The sequence below is a fragment of the Lethenteron reissneri genome, chromosome 26 (genome assembly GCF_015708825.2).
Source record: "Lethenteron reissneri isolate LAM-NWPU_2019-01 chromosome 26, ASM1570882v1, whole genome shotgun sequence".
In the NCBI taxonomy this organism is placed as follows: Eukaryota; Metazoa; Chordata; class Hyperoartia; order Petromyzontiformes; family Petromyzontidae; genus Lethenteron; species Lethenteron reissneri.
Genome location: NC_083804.1, coordinates 1,139,430 through 1,163,985, shown reverse-complemented (window position 1 = coordinate 1,163,985; position 24,556 = coordinate 1,139,430).

Below are 24,556 nucleotides of genomic sequence, written 5' to 3'. Positions count from 1 at the left end.
CAAACACACGCACACACGGCCATCGCCATGCTTAACATTATCATCATCGGCCATGGTCGATCCACTGCTGGATGAAGGCTTCTCCAAGCCGCAGTCTTCTTCTTCCTAGCGTTGTTCCCGCTGTGGCGCAGGGTCCGCTTTTCGGCATTGTCTTCTCCATTTGGCTCGGTCCAGGGCATCTTCAGGGGATGCGTTGACCGTCTTCATGTCTTCCTTTATTCGGTCCATCTATCGCTTCTTCGGACGTCCGCGTGGACGGCGGCCCTCTGACTCAATACGCACGGCAGTCTTGGCCACTGATGACTCTTCACTTCGCATCACATGGCCGTACCACCGAAGCCTCCAAGCCGCAGTCACCTCGTGGAAAACGTTGTCGCCTCATCGATCGAGTGGAAGTACCGATGTGAAAGAGGAAATCTTGTTCTTGTTGAGAGGACAGATGAGTTTGGCTGTTTTGGCCGTTTCCGCCGCTCTGGAAAATGTCTTTATCGCTTCCTCTCGAATTCGAGATTAGGCGAGGACATTTAGATGCCGAATCTAATCCGCGTGCAGCGTGCACACGCCTGTGAGTGATGTCGTGCACGCGCTCGTCCCGATGTGTGCTCCTTCTGTTCTAGCCCTCGAGTGTGTTTGTGTCGCGCTGCAGCACACAACCCGCTGTGGCATAAACACGCTGGGGTCACAAGGTCACAAGGTCACAGGTTCGCCGCTCGGCTGCGCTCTCCCGGCGCGGCAGGTGAAGTGATTTGCCAAACTTCTTAACCACGCCCCTTCCCCTCCTCCTTGCGCCGCACCCAGCAGACGAAGAGGGTCCAGCACAGTTGGTCAATGACAGGTCACGTGTGGTGGGGTGACGCGTGGGGGCTGCCACCTCTTCCAGGACGGCTGCCGGCTCTCTCGGGCTCCAGGAGTGGAGGATATCCCGCCAGCAGCGGCGTGGTCAAGCAGCTGCAGACCTGCACCTTGACCTTTGCCATCGAGGTTAACATTCATTTTTAATTAAATAATTCACTACTTCTATTCACACAACAATTTGAACTGGGTTTTGTAATGCTGTTACCCGTCTTCTTTACCGTGCGCACCTGAACTGAAGTGTCTCAACCGACAAACAGGCGTGAGTGGTCTGGTCTCCACAGCACATCACAGAAGCGTTTACAAATCACATTGGAGGCCACGTGGAGGCTGATACGGGTGAGACTCAGATGACATCTTCCCGCCACAGATATTGTGTTGCGTCTGGCGTGTGTAGTCTGTGTGTAGTGTGTGTGGTGCCTGTGGTCTGTGTGTAGTGTGTGTGGTGCCTGTGGTCTGTGTGTAGTGTGTTTGGTGTGTGGTGGGTAGTGTGTGTGGTGTGTGCGTGTAGTATGTGTGGTGTGTAGTGTGTGTGGTGTGTGTGGTGTGTAGTCTGTGTGTAGTGTGTGTATTGTGTGGTCTGTGTGTAGTGTGTGTGGTGTGTGTGGTCTGTGTATAGTGTGTGTAGTGTGATTTGTGGTCTGTGATGTGTGTGAAAGAACCGGATATAAAGAGAAAGCAGCTGGTGTAAGATTATGATATTGTAGCACAGCTACTAAAGGCCCTCAAATCAACACGCTCGCCTCTAGAGGGGAGCTGCTCGTCTCCGTTCATAATCCTGACCGAGGGCAGGGAATTCCACATTCATATGCCAGGAATCAGTCTCCTCACATAACCATTAGTGTCTCCATTGTTTGCTTTGTCTCGTTTGAACAATGTTGTTCTCTCCGTGAACCCGAAAATAGCATTTCATTTGAATTCGATTTCCATACGCATCGTAAATAATTGATTCTCGCACGCACAATTCCGCGGGCGTAATTGTGAGTCTGCAGATTGACGCCAATCGACGCGATCGCTGCACGCCTCTGCTCTCACTCACGTGCGCATGGGGGTCACGTTGACCTCGAGAAGGTCAGCGTGACGCGGAAAGGTGTGTCTGCAGGTGTGTCTGCAGGTGTGGCTTTGTCTCAGAATCAGACGTTTTTATTTCTCCTGGAATGATCCACCAGAGCGATGAGGCACCTTTTCACAGGTGGCCTTTGCAATCAAGAGGTTTTATTTTAAATGGCCCGGGCGATGACGCGTGGCGTCAACAAGTTTTACCCAACAAAGTGTTGTGGGCTGCTGCACAGTGCGAGTGCTTTCGTGTCAACCACCGAGGGGCAGCCCTTCACTCGGCTCGGCTGCGACGCGCGAAGCCTCGAGCACCGACGGGAACGCTGGGCCGCGTGAAACCGCGCGGAGCCCGCGAACCGCCCGCTTCGTTTCTGCCTCCTTTGGTTCCTGAAACGCGCGGCGACGCGGCCACTCGACGCGAGACTCCCTCGGGGGATGTGCGGCAAGGACGCCAGGCAAGGGGGGGGGCGTCACGTGGCGAGCTCACGCCTCGCCGACACGCGGTGGGGGGTGCGGGTCGGGGGGGGGAAGGACGGTGGGGGGTCGGGATGCGCCGGAATAACCACGACACCTCGGGCTGGCTTCAGAACCGCGGGGGCTGCCTAAGTGTCCACGGGCCGTGGACTTGACCTCCTGGATCGCTGAGCAAGCCGTGCGCTTGAAAGCCTGGAGTCCGCAATACAAATGAACGATTCAGGTCAGTTGCACGCGACCGAAGAAAGAGGTTGCAGCGCGTCTGCTCGCTGTAGGCAGCCCGTGTGCTCAGGCGCTGCTCTGGCGAAAGCGATCGCCTTGGCTGCAGTCGCCGTGGCGTTGCGGAGCCTGCGGGGAGAGCCCGGCGTGACCCCAACGCGCGTCTGACAATTAAAGTGTCTCCCCCCACCCCCTCCACCATGGCTGCATCTCTCAGCCGGCCTCATTAGCGGCCGAGAGTCAAAGTCAGAGTCTCCGCCCCCCCCCCTTCCCCGCTCAAAACTGACTCAGTGGCCCTGTCTGCTATCTGGGGGATGCTGAGCCAGTGTTCGGAATTCCATGTTTCTATGACGAGGACAATGCCAATGGAGACCTGGTGATTCCGTCTGAATGCGCCTGATACTTGCGGGTCATGGAAGCTAAGCAGGTACAAGCCTGGTTCGGGCTTCGGTCGGAATATTGCCTGTCAATCCCAGGTATTTGTAGACTTTGGGAGCGATTTTCCAGGATTTGGCATAACGGCCACAGATTGTCGAATCTATCTGTGTGGATCTTTGAGTGTATTCCTCCTTGCGTTAGCTTGGGTTTCATCCAGCATGATGCCCAGCGCTCATTCATGGAATCTGCCAAGCATCCAAATGTAGCCGAATCCTCCTGACATGAATATAAATGAGACTCATTGAGGCTGCCCTGGGTTAATAGACCTTGTTGTGTGAACAGGTGCGTCACCCTGCGACCCACCCCAGTGTTTCACGATCTGCTTGTTCCGCACCTAAACCCCGTTTGTGAGCCGGCTATAACGCAGCAGTAAAAGTGACACCCGGGTTGTGGAGAGGGGACGCTCTGCGTAGAGACTGGGCGTGGTGGCACAAGTCTGCAAAGTCGGGACTTTGGAGACACCTCGAGCGGATCACGCACCAGATACTCGTGGCATGGAGCTTCCACAACTGCTGAGCTGTGGCGTTGCCAGTACGCAGAGATGGCGGTGACAGCGAGTAGGCAATCGGCATAGCGATTCGATTACAGCATTCTTCTTCTTATTGCGTGGGGTTTTTTCGACCAAGCAATTCTAATTTCCTTCCACATTTAAAAATAAAGTCATTGTCTACAATTTCGTGCCCTAATAAAAACCATGAATTATCCCGTTACACTACATTGGTAGTGGTGCACAAGCACAAACAACAACAACAACTCCACACAGCTGAGCCGCTGTTCACGCCCCGTGGTGCACGATGTAATCTCCGTCGATACGTTCTGTACAATTGTCAAATCGTCGCTTGCTTTTCGACATTCTGGTTTACCTGAAAAGACAAGTCATTGGCTAGATTTGCCCATGGCGTGACAACTCGATTTGATTTGACTCTGTCGGGTGCTGGAGGATATGGCTAAAACATTCACGGACTTCCAACAAAAAGGTACTCACGTGATCGACCCGAGAGGAATGGTGATTGGCTTCGTTAACCTCCGATTGCGCAGCATCACATAGAGTGTCATTGCCTATGAGACACATGAACCTCGTGCGGTGGTGCTGGGGGTGGCGATGATATTGCGGTCGTGGTTGTGGTGGTGGTAGCGTAGTGGTTAGCGCACTGCACTGTGAACCCGGAGATTCATTTCCGCTCGTGACCAATATCGGTGATGAATATCTAAACCAGTCCCGGGCCTCCCGAGCTCGACTCAGTGTCAACTGAGTACAGGGGTTCACGTGAACCAATTGGAGCACGTGACGTGACGGTGCTCCCAACGTTCCATGCTCTCCGCCTTCACCTGCCCACGCCGACGAGTGCGGCAGTGGATTGACAAGCGGCTGTCCGTGTGTGCACGCGCGCACGCATCCGAAATGATCGTTCCTCTACACGGGGTTATTCTCCGCATCCAGACACGGCTTGAGTGTCGACATCGACAGATGTCTCGTCCCATCGTGGGCTGCGCACGTGATCCCTGTAATTGATTATTAATTCTGTTCATGGCTGACCGCAATTCTTTTTGTCGCAGTGCGCGTGAGCAACCTCCGAGGAAGTTTCAACTTTGGCTGCACCTGTGAGTTTTGTACAGTAGAGAGTTCGCTGGGTTATACAACGCCCACACTGATGCGTTGCCAAACCATGGGTTTGAGGCATAAAAGCGACCACAAAAGAAATATAATTTGAAAAAGTTTACAGAGTCATATTTTACATATATATGCATTTAAATTCAGCTTCAGATACATCTTGTTGACTTAAAGTTTTCGTGACTGCAGGAATTCATATTATTTGGGCCTTTCGGTAAAGTCACGTAGATAGGTTCAAAGAAAATAACCAAAAACTGCGACGTTTGCCTTTAGAAGCGAACCCCCTTTCCTGATGACGACCGCTTGTGTTGCGATCTAAACGTCGTAGTTTTTGGTTATTTTCTTTGAACCTATCTACGTAACTTTACCGAAATACCCGAAAAATATACATCTTGTTTCAAATATTTCTATCTGGATGAGAATAATATTCGTAACAATCTGCATGGTGATATGAAGGGAATCAACACGCAGTGAGACCAGATTTGTATGACGACTTTATTGACGCCGGGCACACTTTCCGGAGCGTCTTATAATCCGGAACAATGACAGCGAAGACATTCACGAGTCCCGATTGCATATCAAGAGCCTCAATCTCCCAACCCAACCGCCGTGGCGGTGATGGCAGAGGGCGGCCCTCGGTTGATTGACTCAGCCGCGCAGATCGCCTGCGCGGTGGAATGAATGTTGTTGATGATGTTGATGATGGTGACTCAAAGGCAGATCCCACCCCCGCCGCCTCCCCCAGTGCCGAGGCACAGAGAGAGAGAGACACGCACGACGCCCCGGGGCATGCACCTGCGGAGGGAGAGGGGAGGGGCCCGTGGGACAGCGCCACGTGGCCCAGATGTGTGGACAACAAAGCACGCGTGCTCGCCTGCCACCTACGCGACACATTCCGCCTCGTTTATTTTCTTAGGTGGGGTTTTTTTTGGTAATTTCTTGTATAATTTTTCGTATGATTTTTTGTATGATTTTTTTGTATGATTTTTTGTATGATTTTTTGTATAATATTTTGTATGATTTTTCGTATGATTTTTCGTATGATTTTTTGTATGATTTTTTTTGTATGATTTTTTTTTCTCGAGCCGTGTGCCACGTAGTTTCCCCCAAACTTGTCTTGTTTGAGAAAGTGCCATTTGTTGAAATAAAATTGCCCGGCAGATTGGTTAAGGTGGTTATACATATACATGGTATTGTCTGTTCTGCCAAAAATATAAATTATGTTTGTACCGCAGGGAGTTGGGGGTTTCTATCGGGAATTCGCGAGGTGCGAAATTCCATATCATCACGGACAGGTTTTAATCGGCGACAAACTCTGAAATAAACCAAATGTGATAGATTCCATCCGATCGCGTGCAGTTATAATTAGGAACAAAACTACGAAACAAGGCGTAAATCAGAGCGCAGGGCGCTACAGAGAAACAGCCTGTAAGTATGAAACTATCCGTGACGCGATTTATCCGAGTAAAGTTGTTGCTGCCACGTGCTGACAGAATGGCCGCGCATCGATGACACGGTGAAGACGTCATTCAGCGGCTGAAGCAACGCTGGGAGCCTCCCTGAGCATCTCGCCGATTGGGGGAATAAAACATATTAACGATCAATGAAATCCGAGTTGCGTAAGTCGCGAGAAGGCGAGAGAGTAATCAGGGAAATACAGCCGTAAAATTCCGTAACAAACGGTTGATGCTCGAACATTACCAAATACATAACTAGGGACGTAAAACAAACGTACTCCATGTGGAGAGGGCGCGGGCAAACCAACCACCGCACTAAACTCTTGACAGACCGAGTGCGCAAACAGCGTCGTCATTGTAACGAAATGCTATTCAGCAAGTACTCAACTCAAACTGTGGTGGAGCGTTGTTGGTCCGCGTACCGCGCTATGCAGCGGGCAACCCTCAGTTCGATTACCCCTCAGTTCGATTACCCAGCCGTGGAGAGCATCAGCGGGGACGTCACCAACCGTCCCCATGTCACGAACTCAGCCACAGACACACAGCGCTTCTTAGCTCGGTGGGCCTCGACTCAGAATCGAGCGGCTGACTGACCACCAGAGCGTGGACTGTCTTCAGCCAGCACTGCATTGGACATCTGATGTCCTACTGGACATCGGTGACAAAGAGCTTCCTAGCTACTCGGATTCCTCCAGTGCTAAATCCAGATTCTGATTGCCGAAGGGGTGTACAGTTAAAATCTCGGAGTTGTGATTTTTTTTGTATATTTCACAGGACTGGTAATCCACGACGGAGAGTGAAGAAGAATGCACAGTCAACCAAAGGCAGACATCTATTCACAAACGTAATCTGTCGCCTAAATCTAACCAATGAGAACGGACTGCCATGTCTGATGAATCCGTCTAAACGAATTGAACCCTGTGAAGTATACAATACAAATAACCAGATACATGTGTGTGTATGTGACCTCGTGTCAGCGGGCGTTCGACACTTCACGTGGCCTTAACGCGCACATAGCCTGGCACAAGCGCCGTGGTGACGTCACCGTCACTTAGTAGCGAATGGCGGTTATTGTTGTTGCTGTTATTGTGTGGACGTGTGTGTGTGTGTGTACGTGCGGTCTTCAACATGATTGCCATATTTACTCTCGACTTGAATGAAGATGAACAGCTCGTAGTGCACGCAAGTGCTGGGTGTATGTGTAACTTTTGTCGCACCGTACGTAGCCAACCGTGCTAATCGCAGGTGCCGGGTGGATCATTCCATTGCAGGATCGTGGTAGGGTGTGGAGGAGGCCTTCATCCAGCAGTGGATCTGACCATGAATAATGAAACCGAACCAGTGCTTATTGCTGTGGCGAATAAAGCCGCTTGGTTATTCGAGTATGCACTGTAAACGTTTTGACATTTACTTATGCCCTCTAGCTCCGTGCAGAATATCAAGGTGTGGTCGCAATCTGACGCCTCACGAAGCCACTCGGCGTCGTGCGGGCGCGAGGTTCTCTGCGCGGCAGTTCGCACCACAGCGCTCGGCACGGGAGGCGACCACAGCTCTGAGTGTGGTGAGGCCGGGTGGGTGTTGAGGCCGACGTGGGTGGTGAGGCCGTCGTGGGTGGTGAGGCCGTCGTGGGTGGTGAGGCAGGCGTGGGTGGTGAGGCCGGAGTGGGTGGTGAGGCCGTCGTGGGTGGTGAGGCCGGGTGGGTGGTGAGGCCGGAGTGGGTGGTGAGGCCGTCGTGGGTGGTGAGGCAGGCGTGGGTGGTGAGGCCGGAGTGGGTGGTGAGGCCGTCGTGGGTGGTGAGGCCGGGTGGGTGGTGAGGCCGGAGTGGGTGGTGAGGCCGTCGTGGGTGGTGAGGCCGAAGTGGGTGGTGAGGCCGAAGTGGGTGGTGAGGCCGGGGTGGGTGGTGAGGCCGAAGTGGGTGGTGAGGCCGGGGTGGGTGGTGAGGCCGGGGTGGGTGGTGAGGCCGCCGTGGGTGGTGAGGCCGGGGTGGGTGGTGCGGCCGCCGTGGGTGGTGAGACCGGCGTGGGTGGTGAGGCCGAAGTGGGTGGTGAGGCCGGGGTGGGTGGTGAGGCCGGGGTGGGTGGTGAGGCCGCCGTGGGTGGTGAGGCCGGGGTGGGTGGTGAGGCCGCCGTGGGTGGTGAGGCCGGGGTGGGTGGTGAGGCCGCCGTGGGTGGTGAGACCGGAGTGGGTGGTGAGACCGGAGTGGGGGTGAGACCGGCGTGGGTGGTGAGACCGGAGTGGGTGGTGAGGCCGGAGTGGGTGGTGAGGCCGGAGTGGGTGGTGAGACCGGAGTGGGTGGTGAGGCCGGAGTGGGTGGTGAGGCCGAAGTGTGTGATGAGTTCGGAGTGGGTGGTGAGACCGGCGTGGGTGGTGAGGCCGACGTGGGTGGTGAGGCCGGGGTGGGTGGTGAGGCCGCCGTGGGTGGTGAGGCAGGCGTAGGTGGTGAGGCCGGAGTGGGTGGTGAGGCCGGAGTGGGTGGTGAGGCCGGGGTGGGTGGTGAGGCCGCCGTGGGTGGTGAGGCAGGCGTGGTTGGTGAGGCCGGGGTGGGTGGTGAGGCCGGAGTGGGTGGTGAGGCAGGCGTGGGTGGTGAGGCCGGGGTGGGTGGTGAGGCCGCCGTGGGTGGTGAGGCCGGAGTGGGTGGTGAGGCCGGGGTGGGTGGTGAGGCCGGCGTGGGTGGTGAGACCGGAGTGGGTGGTGAGGCCGGGGTGGGTGGTGAGGCCGCCGTGGGTGGTGAGGCAGGCGTGGGTGGTGAGGCCGGAGTGGGTGGTGAGGCCGGAGTGGGTGGTGAGGCCGGGGTGGGTGGTGAGGCCGCCGTGGGTGGTGAGGCAGGCGTGGTTGGTGAGGCCGGCGTGGGTGGTGAGACCGGCGTGGGTGGTGAGGTCGGAGTGGGTGGTGAGGCCGCGTGAGAAGTGTGGGTGCTAAGCCGCGCAATCTCAGGGGCCGACCCCTTCGCGCTGGCGGATGGGCCGCGTGGGTGGAGACGCGCAGACATCGCTCGCCAGGCATGGTGACGCACGCCTGCAATCCTCGCTGCTGGTACAGGGATTGGTGGATCACGCATAGATCAGTGCGTGTGTGTGTGGCGGCACATTGCATGTGTGTGTGGCGGCACAGTGCGTGTGTGTGTGTGGCGGCACAGTGCGAAGCGCACTCATTCTACGCATTTAACCCACAACAACAAGGTCTGACCCGTGGCCTCCTGCCAGCTATCGTATTTAATGTGATAGCTTCAAAAGCGCACGTAGCCTGGCACGCACATTGTAGTGACGTCGCTGTCACTGCGTGGCGACTGTTGGAAGTGGTCGTGCTGAGGTTCGTGCTACGAATCCGGCGACTTGAATTCGATTCCCGGCCCGGGCGAACCTCAGTGACGGATGTCCCAACCGCTCCTAGACCTCCTGCCTGGGTCGACTCGGCCTCAAGCGAGCGGCTGGCGTGGCCTGCAGGCATCAGCACGGGGGGGGGGGCAGGGGGGGGCACCTCTCGGTTCGAGTCCGCTCGGGCTGGGCCACCTCTCGCGGCAATGAAACGCGACGCGAAAACCGCCACCACCGCAACAACGACGATGATCGCGGTCGACGCTTCGCACGTTTGAGCCGTGCTGTTGATGTGGAGCACACGCGCACGCGCGCACACAACAACAACAACCAGAAGTTAGAAGGAGAAGAAGTCGAAGCAGATAGAAAAAAAAATTGGCGTGAAAAATGTGACCGGGGCCGTGACAGCTGCGCGCTCTTGGGCAGGGCCGGGCGGGTGCGCCCCCCCCGGGTGCGCCCCCCCCCCGCAGGTGCGCCACTCGCAGGCACGCAGGTGCTGCCCGCGACAATCACCGCCACGCGGTAATCACCGTCACGCGACGCCGCCACTGCCGCCACGGAGTGACCGCTCAGGCCCAACTCCCCCACCTCCCCGGCCCGCCCGCCCCTGTCCACCACTGGACCTCGCCCGCCTCCTCCTCCTTGATATCCCGCTGGGGCGAACCCTCACATTCCATTTCAAGTGCACATCCCAATAAACGATCGCTCTGCATTGTTCTCAGACTTCGAGGTGTCAATGTGCGTCTGTGTTTTTGGGATTGTATATGATGCGTTCCATTACGCCTGAGCCAGCGGTGGAAATTCCGCATTCCTATGGATGGGGGCGAGTCTATCCATAGAACAGCCGCTGTTGTTCATCTTTCATTGAGCCCAAATGGTTGTGGGAAAGGGGGTTGAGGGGATGTGCGGTGGGGAGTGAACACCAAACCAGAATTTGAATCTTGCGACCGCTCGCTCGACCGCTGGGCCCACATGGCCGGCCGATGCAGGCGAAGTCCGTGGCGGGGAAGGCCGCGGCGTGGAGGAGGAGGAGGGGGGGGGGACGCCGTGGCTCGCGCGCGCCTCTTTGGACGCCAGGCGTTGCGGCTCTGGGGGTCACGGAGTAATTTGACGAAGCAGATGGGCAGTGGAGACGCAGCAGATTGCGCCACGCTATTAATATGGCACGGAGCGAGTGCGGCGCTCGTCTCAAAGTGACCTTGAAACGAGGAGCTCCGTCCGATTACAACGATGCGCGGCGAGCCGGGCTCGCGCGCTCCGTATTCTCTCGGCGTGCCTGGGAGCTCATGAGGAATGTGTTGCTCGTTCACGTCGGGCATGGTGAGTGAGTGAGCGACTGAGCGGGGGAGCGAGTGAGTGAGCGAACGAGTGAGTGAGCGAGTGAGCGGGGGAGCGAGGGAGTGAGCGAGTGAGCGGGTGAGCGAGTGAGCGAGTGAGTGAGCGAGCGGGCGAGTGAGTGAGCGAGCGGGCGAGTGAGTGAGCGAGCGAGCGGGTGAGCGAGTGAGTGAGCGAGCGGGCGAGCGAGTGAGCGAGCGAGCGGAGGAGCGAGCGAGCGGGAGAGCGAGTGAGCGGAGGAGCGAATAAGTGAGCGGACGAGTGAGTGAGCCAGGGAATGGCTTCGCGTCGTACACCAACCGCCCGTCAACTCTTCATCACGGTGGCAACGATCGTCTTAGATTCAGTTATTACGTTTTAAACGGTTAAATAAATTGTAGGTTTCATGTTGAACTTCTATCGCACCGTACGCCACTGCTATGGGAAGGAGATCCGCTCGAGGGAGCTGTCGAGAGCCCTGCTGGAGAGGGCACTTTAGACGACTCCTCGACTCTGGCCAGGACGTCTTAGAAGAGGTGGAAGTACCCACCATTGACCCCACCATACGCGACCTGCCGATATAGTAACTGTAGTGCAACTCACGTCCACTAAACTCTACGGCACTGCGGGGCAGAGAGGAGGTTTAAGAAACTTGCTGCGCCGGGGGAAGGGTTCGAACCGTCGCCCATCCAGGTCGCAAGTCCGGTGCGCTGCTCACCGCGACATCATTGCGGCAGCAGCACCCCTACCGGGTTCTGTGAACATAACGAGACGTAGATGCTCATGCGGCTACAAATACTGCTCATTCCTCTGGCGGACAGGCCCTGGGGACACGTCGTGTTGCCGATCGCGCCGTGGGAGAGACGGACACTCTGCCCCCCTCCCTCGAGTGGCGATGAGGCGGCCAGCAGACGGCGACGGAGCCAAATCCAATGTCGTGCCGGATTTAGCTGCGCCCAGGACTTCATTGCCTGCCTTTCACGAGCCCGCATTGACCAGAGTGGTGAGCAATGGTCAAATAACCCGCACGTACAGCGTGGGGGGGCCTTCGTCCAGCAGTGGATTGGCAAGGAGCCGTACAAGTACCTGGACAGTACATTCGAGGAGGGTGCTTCTCTTGCAATGATTGCTCTGATTGGCACGGTCGGCTACGTACGGTGCGAAAGAAGTTCAACAAACACACCGCTGCACGATTGGCATTTGTTTCCAATGATATCGAAAGTCGAATCCCGCCGGTTCAATGTTTAACTTGTCACCAGTGATGTTTGTCGCCACTCTTTATGAACGAGGCCTCGCGGTAAAATCGTTTAGGGTGGGCGGCCCCGCGGCTCGGAGGTGAAGGTGAAGTCCCTGCCCCGGTCGCACCCCCCGCCCCCGCCCCCCGCCCCTCTCCCCTCCGTGCTCTCTCCGTCTCCCCTCCTCTCACTTGAAAAAACGCAGCATCGTTGGCCCTTGCCGTGGCCTTGTTAATAGCCTGTCCCACGCACTCACACAGAACAATAACATTCGCCACTAAGAGCGGTGATGCCAGGCCATGTGCACCTTGAGGCCTCGTGAAGTGTCGAACGCCCGCTGGCAGGAGGTCACGGGGCAGACCCAGGTGCCACGGGTCGACTGACTGAGATGACCGAGATGACTGGCTGATGCACCACCTGTGCCCCCTACTGTGCCAACTTGCTGCGCTTTAGCCACCCGGCGCTCCGCTCTTTGTTGTGAGCGTCGCTCCTCCGCCCTCCGTTGTTGCTGGAGGGCGACTGCCTCCAACTGCCTAGTAGCGTCCTTCACGAGCCTCCTCCACAGAGGCCGATCTTGACACCGCTGGTACCAGTCAGCGGCAAGTCCACTCAGCTCCACGTCGTCTTGTACCACATCACTCCATCTCTTCTCTAGCCCGTGCCGCGCCCGTTTAGCCCCCTCGATCCGGCCGAACAAAAGCTGTTTAGGCATGCGGTGGCTGGGCATGCGGGCTACATGACCCAGCCAACGCAGCCTTGCCTGCCGGAGGAGCTCACCGATGGGACTTTGCCCAGATCTTTCCAGGATTTGTGAGCTCCTCACACAATCCAGCTTGGTTAAACCCAGGATGTATCATAGGCAGGCCAGCCTAAATGTTTCCAACCGGCGAAGATGCTCCATTAGGGGGGTACACGTTTCGCAAGCGTAGAGAAGGGAGGGAATGACTGTGGCCGAGAAGACCTGAAGCTTCGTGCGGAGCGACAGACCAGGTAGCTTCTACACAGCGTTACGCAACCGGTGAAAATATATTGCCGCTCGACTGATTCGGAGTGAGACCTCTGCTGTTAAACTGGAGCCGTTCATAAGCACACTGCCCAGGTATAGAAAACTCTCCACTCTCTCCACTACTGCCCCATCAGCGATTGGGAGTTATGGGGGTGGAGTGTCCGATGGTACACAATACCCAGGCAGGTGCTTAGTTTTGGTGGGGCTGATGGTAAGGCCCCACCTCTTAGTGGCACGCTCCAGTCTCAGCAGCGTCTCCAAGTTCTCCTTTGAATGAGCAGCTATTACCAAATAATCGGCATACATAACGTGTTAATTATGGAGCTTTCGTGACTGCAGGAATTATTCTTTGGTTCTTTCGGTTAAGTCACGTCTAAAGATAAAATAATAAATTAAAATAAAAGCATATTACGACGTTTCGTCCCTGCCCCCCTCTCTATATTTAAGGGACCGTCACAGAAACGACCCCTCTCTTTGTGCCGATATGTGTCCTCTCTCTGTGTGTCCTTGTGATGTCTGTCTGCTTGTATGTCTGTCTATAGTTTTCTAGTTAGATTTTTGTTGCTATTTCTTTTTTTGCCTGATGATGATTGCTTGTGTTGCAATCGAAACGTCGTAATATGCTTTTATTTTAATTTATTATTTTATCTTTAGACGTGACTTAACCGAAAGAACCAAAGAATACATAACGTGGTTGACCAATAGGGAGCCATCCCTTGATCGCACCCGGGCATCGATCAGCCTCCCATTATATCTTTACCAAATGGAAATTCCCCCGGTACAGTTATTTAAGGATTCACGAACTACGTGGTCAAAATAGATGTTAAATAATGTGGGAGCCAGAGGACATCCCTGTCGCACCCCAAGGGGTACAGGAAAAGGCTCTGACTCCCGGCCACGTAGTTTTACCCGGGCCTGCTCACCACCATGAAGGTCCGTAATGATCAGAGGGTCAGGGACTCAGGGACTCCGAAAGCACGAAGAACAACCCAGAGCCCAGGACTACTGATGGTATCATAGGCCTTGACCAGGTCAATAAAGCAGAGATGTAGGTCTTGTTGGAATTCCCTACACCTCTGCTGTAGCAAACGGACAAAAAATATGGCATCTGTGCAGGACCGCCCTTTCCTGAAACCGCATTGGGGCTCCGCATGCCTCTCCTCAGCGTGCCTAGCAAGACGATGTTGAATAATCCTTGCCAGGACCTTTCCCGGCACACTGAGGAGTGAGATGCGCCTGTAGTTGTAACAGCCTGTGCGGTCCCCCTTCTTAAAGAGGGGGACCACCAGGGCATCCTTCCAATCCTGCAGAACTCGTCCAGTGGTCCAGACTGTTGTTATGATGTCATATAGGGCAGTCTGTGCACAAACGCCACCCTCCCTCAGCATTTCGCTTGGGAGATCATCTCTGCCCGGTGTTTTTCCGGGTCTCAGACTCCGGATCGCCTTCAGTACTTCCTCAACAGATGGCACCTCAGCCAGCCACTCACAGGGGGTGACTTCTTCCAATATTTGAGGCAACGCAGCCTCAGCAGGGTTATCCCCAATTTGTGCCATGATGTTTTCCTGGCTGAGGGATTTCCTCTCCCCCAGGACCTCACAGAAATGCTCAGCAAATCTGCAAACCTGTTCCTGGGGGTCGGAGATTGGATCACCGTTTTTTCCACTAATGATGGTAATAGGTGTGGCTCTGCAGGTTACTTTTTTATGGAGTTAAATAGTGATTTGCGATCCAGGGCCACTGAGGCCCGCGGCAAAACAACCCCCCACCTCCTCGCGGTGCCGGACGGGCAACTCTGTCGTGGCCAGCGCTGTGGGGGGAGGGCCAATGCTGATTGGCATCTCCCCTCATGGCGTCTGTGACCACCACAGTGGCTAAACGGGGGCTCTGGACGGGTGCGAGGGGCTGGTAACCCCTCCACCTTCAATTCATTACCACTAAACTACGACGTAAATATGTAACTCACACACACGCACACACACACGCACACATACACGCACACACACACGCACACACACACGCACACACACACACTCACACGCACACACACTCACACGCACACACTCACACGCACACACTCACACACACATGCACACACACACACGCACACACACGCGCGCACACACACACTCACACGCACACACTCACACACACTCTCACACGCACACACGCACACTGAGCTCTACATTGAAACTTGGCCAAACATTCCAGGTTTTCAATTTGAGGCACTCCTGAGTAAGTCATTCAGTTTACTAATTATTCCATCATCGTCGACCATGATCAATCCACTGCTGGATGAGGCGTCCCCAAACCCCCCCCCCCCCCACCATGGGAGTCGTGTGACTGCACTGCTCAATGTGGCCGCATCACTGATGCGAGACGCGCGCGCGCGCGTGATGGAGAGTTCCACTGAAGCCGCGCGCAGAGAGAGGTGCGGATGGCCGTCGAGACTCTCAATCGCGGCACACGGAAGGAGCGTCTCACGCTTTATTCCGTCAGACAATGATGTGCTCTGCATGAGAGCCCCCTGTGATGGAGTGCCCTATTAATCTGGAGCTATTATGGTGATGCGTGCTGCAGGCGCGTTGTGTGTAGATTGCTTCTCTGATAGAGGGTGCCTCGTGTAGGGGCATTCAATAAAGCGCGGTGTGAAGAGGCATTCCAAATTGCGAGGCAATAAACGTAAATCCGATTAGCTCCAAAGCTCTTTTTCACAGATGTCCAGTAGGGACGGTCTCCAACAACAACCCAATACAAAATAAACGAAAGGAGTTCAAAGTATTGGAAATGAAAGTAAACCACTAAAAACGAATTAACTAAAACTAAGCAATTTTTCTTTACCAGGTAAATCCCACCGAGCTCTCAGTTAGTTTCCAGAGGCGACCTTGCCACAAACCATAGCTCAACGAAGTGGCTGATCGCGTGGATGAAGACGTGGAACAGTCAAGGTCTGGCTACCGACCGAGTCCTCGAGATGGGAGGAGAGCTCAATGAGTGAAGTCCACGGGCACAGTAACCACGGTAGCAGTGGCGATAAGAAGCGCCATCAGGAGACGAAGGACTGCCGGTGAGCGGTGCATCATCAATCCCCCTGCCTACCGCTTTACTCTTGAACACTATCAGGCGCAGTGAGCTAGGAACTGAGTGCCGCACCGGAGAAATGCCAACAGCTTTCCAACTTCAGCCGACTTCGTTTCTTTGCAAATCTGCGCGTGATCCAGCGACCTCGTCTCGAACGTGCGGAGTCACAGGCGTTCCCCGCCACCACCACCACACCCTCGCGTCGTGTCGCAGCTGTGCCTCCCCACGCCCGAGCCATCGGTTTTGGTCGCACGCGACTGAAACCCTCACGTGTGGACGTCTCTGTAATCAGTTGCGACCAGTTGCCCACCCGGTTGCTCCCGGTTGAGGCAAGCTCGAGTTTCCAGCGACGATCTGCTCAGAGGCCACGTGCGGTGATGACCTGCATGGCGTTCGCCACTGGCGACCTGCGATTCCTCATTGCAGTCGCAAGCCTCGTCTGCGCAAAACTACTCGCTCGGATGCGGACAAAGAAGTCGCAGGCGATGATCGAGTGGCGACTGATTGCAACAGCGACTCGGTTGTGCAACCGATCTCTCTTTTGGAACTGGACGGGTCGCTCTTGTTATTGTTGCAAAACATTTGCGAAGGCACAGACGGTTACAACGACGACGTCAACGATGATGATGATGAGAGACCAGCGCAGGTCTCGTTTGGAAAATAGGGCGTCAAGGGAGCGTTACCACCCACACACAGCCATCTGCGAGCCCTTGACGACGTCATTTACACTGCGCGCACAAACCGTCCACTTGCACAGAGGCAGCCGCGTGCGCGCGGGCCGCATTAAGACGATAACAAGGCCGATGCATTTGGATAAGAAAAGCGCATCTGTGCGAGAGCGCGTGTGTTTTAGATCAAAGCGGGCCAAGACAAAGGGATGATTGATTCTCAATCAAAGCATGACACTGCACCCGCTAATTAGCACTCTCCAAATCGGCACATGAAACATTCGGACCAGTGGAGGCGATGCGTTGTTTTGCCGTGGCTGGTATTTCCCTTGTCGCGCGTTTAAAATGCAATTAAGTAGCGCTTATAGAGGTGCTATCTGTGGAGGTGTACCTGCCGTTTCATCGCGAGCACCGATGAGGACAAGGCGCTGGTCGAAGTTAGATTCAGGTTCTGTACAAATGGAGAGGCAGCTACAGCAGCCGCGGGATATTTAAACAAAAAATGTATGAATCTCGGGGCAGTGTTGTTAACGAATGTGTTGGGCTTGTGCTATGTGTGCTTTGTGCACCCCTGCCAAAGCAGAATCACAAACGACGTTTCCTTTAGATCTGAGATGAGTCGGCTCGTTCAGTCCCTGTCACCGCTCAGAATCGTGCACCTCTTCCTCAGCAGTGATCGATCAACTGCTCGATTTAAAAAACCTCTTCAATGCGTCTGCGGGTCGTTGCCGTGGTGCTGTCCGCATGACCCCCGTCTGACGAGTCCGGCTCCACCACGCGCCGCGCCATTCTTCAGTTGGCGGTGGCGCGCGAGCACAAATAACAACGGTAGCCGACACGTGGAGCGAAACGTCGGACGTCGTGCCGAGACAGCAACAACGCACGGGTACGAGGCGTTACCCGCGGCTTTAGAGCCGTACCTAGGTGCGTATTAACGCCAGGAGCGAGTCGCCTCCTCGCCCTGCTGCTTGTCTGAGACAGACTCCTCTCCGCTTACGCTCCCATTCCGTCACTGCGTGTAATTTCAGCACCCCTTAAGCATCACCCGCTGTGAGAAATGGGAAAATTTGAGTGAATTGGAGCATCGTGGTAACGCGAGGCCGACTATTACGGCCCAGCAGGAACGCGCTGATGTTGTGGCGAGACACGGACGGGGACACATTAGGGAAATAAATAAAGAAACAAAGGCAGAGAAAATCGCTTAAACACGACGCTCGGTTTTGCACGGCTGGGGCGCCGGATAAAGCATCGGGCGCGTGACTCGGTGACGGAGCGGCGCCTTTGGGTCGCATCGGGGACGGGGCCCTCGCGTCCCGTGCGGGCCACGCGTGGGGAGGGGGGGGTTGGGGCGCCGCTCGCGGCCTTGCCACGCTCCGTGGGCCCCGGGCCCGCCGTGTCCCGGCTTCACCTCCAGCCCAGGCTCGCCCGGGTCACTGCATCGCAGCAGTTGTGCAAGTTGCCCAGATGTCGGGGTGTTTTTTTATGAGTATTCTTTTTCACCCAGATTTATCCCGATTGGGATGCTGCTGCTGCTGCTGCTGCTGCTGCTGCTGTTGCCGCCTTGGTGGAATGGACTTGCAGTGCTAGAGGCCACCGGTTCGACTTCCCGGCGTCGCAGTTGAGACGATGGTGTTGGTTTGTTGAACTCTGTCCACTAGGCAGGGTGAATAGGGTTCGCAGTCGGTCGACATGTCGCGTGTGGTGGGGTAAAGGGTGGCTACTCCCACCTCTTCGACACCGCCCAGTCAGGGTGGAAGAGTAGGCCAAATAGTCCACAGAGGGCCTCTCTGGACCTCACTCGAGCGGGGATCCTCTCGCCAGCAGGGACGTGAACAAGAAATGTTAGAACCGCACCTTCACCATTTGACCTTTAATGCACTTTGCATATCAACTGATAAATATATAACCAAACCGAGTTGCAATGGTCACAGGTATTTAATTTGACCAGGTAGCTTACATCTGGCTATGACTAAAGCAGGTCTGTGTCCTGGAGCTATAACGCAAGCCTACAGCGTCTGTTTATTCGGCGCTGAATACACGTTCCAGTTATTTATTTTTAATTAGAGTAAAATTATTGTTCTAAATTTCCAGACTTGTTATATCATGACTTCAGCTGCTGTGACTCAGTGGCTCTGGGCTGAATGCCAACCCATCTGCTGGAAATCGCGGTCCTGCACTAATCCTGAGTGACAATTCTGTTTACTGGGAACATAAACACAGAGACACATAATTACACAAACTCACAATCTCCTCGAGACAATGCGAAGTGGAGCAGTTCGGTTGATTAACGCTTCTCTCCGTGACTCACTCGAGTCTCTCTCGTGGTATCACTGACTCACTTCTTTGTCACTTTCTTATCGCTACTACCACGGTCATTGCTCCCACAAACATTAAGCTGTGATATGTCCAACAATGGCAAGGACTCAATCATATCGACGGTTTCCTGCCGTCCGTAGGTTTAACCACCACCTTGCAGGACCACACACGTCACCTTCTCTGCTCGCAGCGCGTATCTTGAGAACTCCCTCCCATTGTAAATGTTCTCAAAGTTCCGACCTGAGATTCCGCTCATGAAGAGCACCGCACCAACAATGTGCTGTGTGACCAAGCAATTGCAAGGACAGACAAAAAGAGGAACACGTGGATTGGAGAACATTGTCTAATTAGAGGCAGCATATTGGCTGGTTCGATAAGTAAGTGGGCTCCGACGGGACACGTTGCTGAAACGCATTGTAGCCAAAAAATAAGATTGGTGACAGAATAACAGCCAAAGGAGAGAACGCACCAAGAGGAAGAGAGACAGAGAGGCTAGCGTGCGTGTATGAAGAGAGAGAGATATTGACATCACAGGGCCCATCGAGTTTGGTGGCGGTGTGGGGAGGCCTTCATTCAGCAGCGAATAGACCATGACTGTAAGTCCAGTGTGCTGCTGACCGGCACACCGCTGTGGCAGCATCCCGTGTACTGTATTTGTATATTTTCTGGAACAATCTGTCCAGTGTGTGTTGTACGTTCAGTAGTAGGTGGGTTGCCGTGATGAGTGTGGAGCTTGCGCCAGTGAGGCAGACTTCAAGTGTTTGACAGAGGCATAGTTCTGCCGGGTAACCGGTCGAGGAATCATTAAAAGTACCGAGTAGAAAATGAATACTTAATATCCTGAGGACTTTTTTGCAGCCGTGGGTAATTGCATATGCTGGCTCTGAATTAGTCACATTTGAATACGTAACACGATTTTTGTTCCTGGGTAGTAAGTGTTATTTTATAATTTCTTATTCCTCAAAAGTATAGAAAATGGCTATTTTCCACACAAACTTTGCTTTTGTGACCAGGACTTTATGTGAAGGAATGACACAAATGCACACCACGTTTTTTCTCATTGAAAATATCGAAATTTCTAAATATCACTGTTCTGGTCACAAAAAACAAAGTTTGTGGGGAATAATAGCCATTGTCTGTACCTTTGAGGCATAAGCAATTAGAAAATAACACTTACTACCCAGGAACAAAAAAATATATATTTTTTTACACAGTGATATCATCAGCAATTACCGCGTGACCAAAATAACAACGGCAATGTCCCCGCCGGTGTCGTCTCAGGGCCGGGAAGCCCTCTGTGTGCCAAGTTGTGTAGAGCATTTACCGACAGGAGGAGGCTGAGACGTGTGAGAGAGAGAGAGGTGGGTGAGTAGATACTGCATCGGAATGCCGTTGTAACCCGGGTGTGAACCGGTCTGTTGTGAGTTAGGACACAGACCTCTCCGACTCTGCCTGTCCCCCCCCCCCCTCGTCCACAGCCCACCTACATCCAGTCGGTGAAGCTGACCATCGCCTCGCATCCCCTTAATTACTTATTTTAATTATCATCATCAATACCACGTCCACATTTATCAAATCTCTTTTCGGCAACGCCCCGCACACATTCGACATTCACACGAGGCGCGCGACAGAATTGCCCCTCTGTATATTTTAATTATCGCCGGAATGCATTAAGAGTAAATTGGGTGCTCGTTTTTACAAGCACCCAGAGCCCGTGTGTGCCAACACTTTACACCGGCGGAATATTAAACAGCCTCTCTCCGCCACATAATTGCTTCTGCATGCAAATTCTAAATGGGTGCTCACGCGTCCCCTCGTATTCTATGCTAATGCGGTACAGTGGATCGCCCGCGTGGTTTGTAACGCACCCCGCATGCGTAATGCGCCGTGCGCGCGCCGCTTCAGACGGCGCTGCCCAGATATCGGCAATAGAGCGCGCAAATTCAGCCAACTTCATATTCCACTTAGGTTGGGTGGCGTTTTATTTGTGTTACCTATTAAACGAACGTGCGGTCGAACAATTAATCCTGAACACAAATACTACTACTCGATTTGAAATAAAAAACAGAAGCGCGCCTTGCCAGATGCATTTGACACATTTGTGATTTTCCCTGCCTGTCCATTTCAATAAAAGTCAATCGCAAACATGTGGCGGTTGGAGCGGAGCGATGGTGCAGTGTTTTTATGGTGCGACGGTCGCGGGGTTGACCATACTTCACCGCGCTGTGATAAGTTGTGGGTTGACGAAACGAGCTATTAGTGCCCGGCTGAGTGCCTGCCTGGCACTGGTGTCCCTACTCGGTACGACTGCTGCTCTTGTCGAGAACGCCCCACGCCGCCTCTCGCCCAGCCAGGCAGGGCTCCGCTCGCGAGCTGCGAGCCAGGCAGTCGCAGGAGTGCCGTGCTCATGCTGGGGTGGAGCGGTGGCCCAGTGGTTAGCACACTGGGCTACGACGAACCTGGCGACCTGGGCTCGATTGACATTCACGGCTAGCATCAGTAACCAGTGATGAGTACCTCCAGTACGCCTCCCTCTCTATCCTATTAATGATCGATTACCAACTCATACCGACGCGCGTGGTGAGGTATTCGCAAGCAGCCGACATTCCGGCGGAGGCAATGAGACAACGGGCTTGCGCATCGTTCCCAAGCAGTCAGTGTGCGGTGGTTACGGGTGTACTTTGCATGGGGTGGTACTGGTGTATGTTTACGCGCGGTAGTAGAGGTGTACATTTACGCGCGGTGACACGGGTGTACTTTTACGCGCGGTGACACGGGTGTACATTTACGCGCGGTGACACGGGTGTACATTTACGGGCGCCGTGCGGCGGAATAATCCGCCGCATTCCGACAGCAGCGCCGCGTCGCGTGAAGCGCCGCGTGCTGCGTGCCGGGATTAACGTGGAGCGAAGCTGCTGCTGCTGCTGCTGCTGGAGGCTGGGTGGAGCTCCCCTCCAGCCCTGAGGGTGGCGAGCGCAGCCGTGAGCGGCCGTGCACTTTCGCTTGCCAGCTCGGTGGAGACAGCGAGTCAGCGGCGCGGTCGCACAATGCCTCGCGCTCTTGCCAGATGCAGCCGCTCAAGCAGGGCGCTTGCGCGTAGCCAGGACTGGCTCAGGGGTATTGGGCTGCTATAAATGTCCACGTGATGAGCCACTTCGTTGAGCTATTATTTGTGGCCAGGTCGCTTCTGAAAAAAGAGCTATATAGCTCAGTGGGCATTACCTGGTAAAATAAAAACATGTTTTTTTAATGTTTTTTTTTTATATAATCGCGCACCGAGAGAAATCTCCCACGTACGAAGGGACAACTTACACAGATTCTGCATATATCAACAACTTACTTGCTGTGCTGACCCCGTGTGTGAACATAACATTTCAAGCCCATTCCACGGACGCCAAGAGTGGCCTGGATTGTGTGAAATTACTTTCTTGCAAGTATTCCCATGATTGGTTGCTATCTTTGCACCTGGGGCATTCAAGATAATTCATGCACTCCCTTTCATCCGGCTCGCAAAATGAACGCGGAGCAGCGCTAATGGAGACCGCTGGAGTGGACTGAATAAACACGACACGGGCAAGAGGAAACCTCACTCTCCTCTCGTGCGTCTGAGCAGTCCTCGTCTCCACTGGTGGCTGCAAGTCAGGGGAGAGACAGGGCACGGGAGGCCGTGTGTTGTAAGTCCCGATGGTCGCATCCAGAAGGCGTCCGTCCGGTTCGTACCCAGTGATGGAGCGATGAGATCAGTTCATGTGCAGGTGCTGGGTGGATTGTTGCATCGCACCATCAGGACAAAATACACATTTCCTATTGAGAAGAGGTGGCATTGACAAGCGCTGTGAAGCGTCTCAGAGAGTTACACGCTGTGTGCATTATCGCGCAACTGACAAAAAAAGGACTTTCTATTTTGACGTCGCCGGAAAGACTTATGTATTTCCCAGGACGGCCATGTCAAAAAGAGGACGTCCTGGGAAAACCAGGACAGGTGGCGACCCTTGGAGTGGTGAACGTGGAGGGGATAGCGGCTGGCATAAAGCCGCACCGTCCTTGGCACGAGCGTGCCGCGGCATCTGCGCGAGTCGGCACTCTGCTGCTGAAGTTGGCGGACTTCCCACGCCTCCTGCCGTGCCAAGGGGCAGGCGCTGGCCTCCCGGCACCGATGCCTCCGCAGGCATTTCCAGGTGGTTACGCGAGACCCAAAACATTCACCACGTCCGCAGTTATTTTGTTACAAGCAGCACCGAGGTCGTCTGCGAAGGAGATGGAGCGATAAAATCATCTCGTGTTGTGCTCGGTGGATCGCAGAATCGTGAGAGTCAGCTTGGCGAGGCCTTCATCCGGCAGTGGGATGATTATGGCTGATGAGTGACTGGCATAGTCTTGTAGCTATCACGTAAAGTAACAAATCGCATGATAAAATAATATAATTATTTGTTTTATTATATTATTTAAATAATAATATTAACGATTATAAATCAGGTTACAGTGATGCATTGGTATCACAATAATGACATGGTGATCATAAACATTGTGTCAGTACCATCATGATGAAGATAATGGCTTCAGATTTCACTTGATATTTCCCATAACACTGCTAGGCCAGCTTGGTGTCGGGATTATCGGCATAAGGAACTACCACTAGAGTACAAGATACGTCTTTCCAAAATAATTCTAGTCCTGTCCCCTAAAGACATCTGGTCACGCTAAACGCTCTTCACTCACGGTTACTTAAATCTTGACTTAAGGCTTTCGTGTCTGCAGGAATTAATTTTTGGGGTCTTTCGGTAAAGTCACGTAGATAGGTTCAAGGAAAATAACAAAAAAATATCACAAAAAACTATCGTCGTTTTTAGGAAAATAACAAAAAATAAGACAAAAAACGACCGTGTTTTTTGTGTTATTTTTTGTTATTTTCCTTGAACCTATCTACGTGACTTTACAGAAAGACCCAATAATCACGGTTACTTCCCACACCACCACTGCATTCGCCACCGCAGTATCAGAAGAACAGAAACTGGCGAGATGGATGTGGCGTGCCAGAATAATTCCCGGAACAGCCTTCAGTGCTCCATGAAATCACGCCCTGATTATAGCGATTCCAGCGCGGCTGTGATGGTAGGTAGACACTTGATCGTCCACGAGACTGCGTTTCTGTGCAGTCAATTTCGTTTTTTGAACGGTGACGAGTCTTTTTTTTGTTGTTGTTGTAAAAATGAATTCAGCAAAAAAAACATTCCATGAAACTTTGTATTGTTAGGACTCACGTCTCTTCTCATTTGCGTCCGTACTGGCAAGTTCATATTTCACCTAATTTGCTACTGTACAAATTGACAAATGTAGGATTAAATAGATCTTGATAGAAATTTCTTCATCAGCCCGTGTAAAATTTGAGGTGGAAGGCGTATAAAACAAGCAGCTCAGAGATAAAATAAATACATTTCCAATCCTTCCATGAACAATTCCCTCAACACGGAGATTAGACGTGATTATTACTCACGAACACACTGGGGAGGGGGA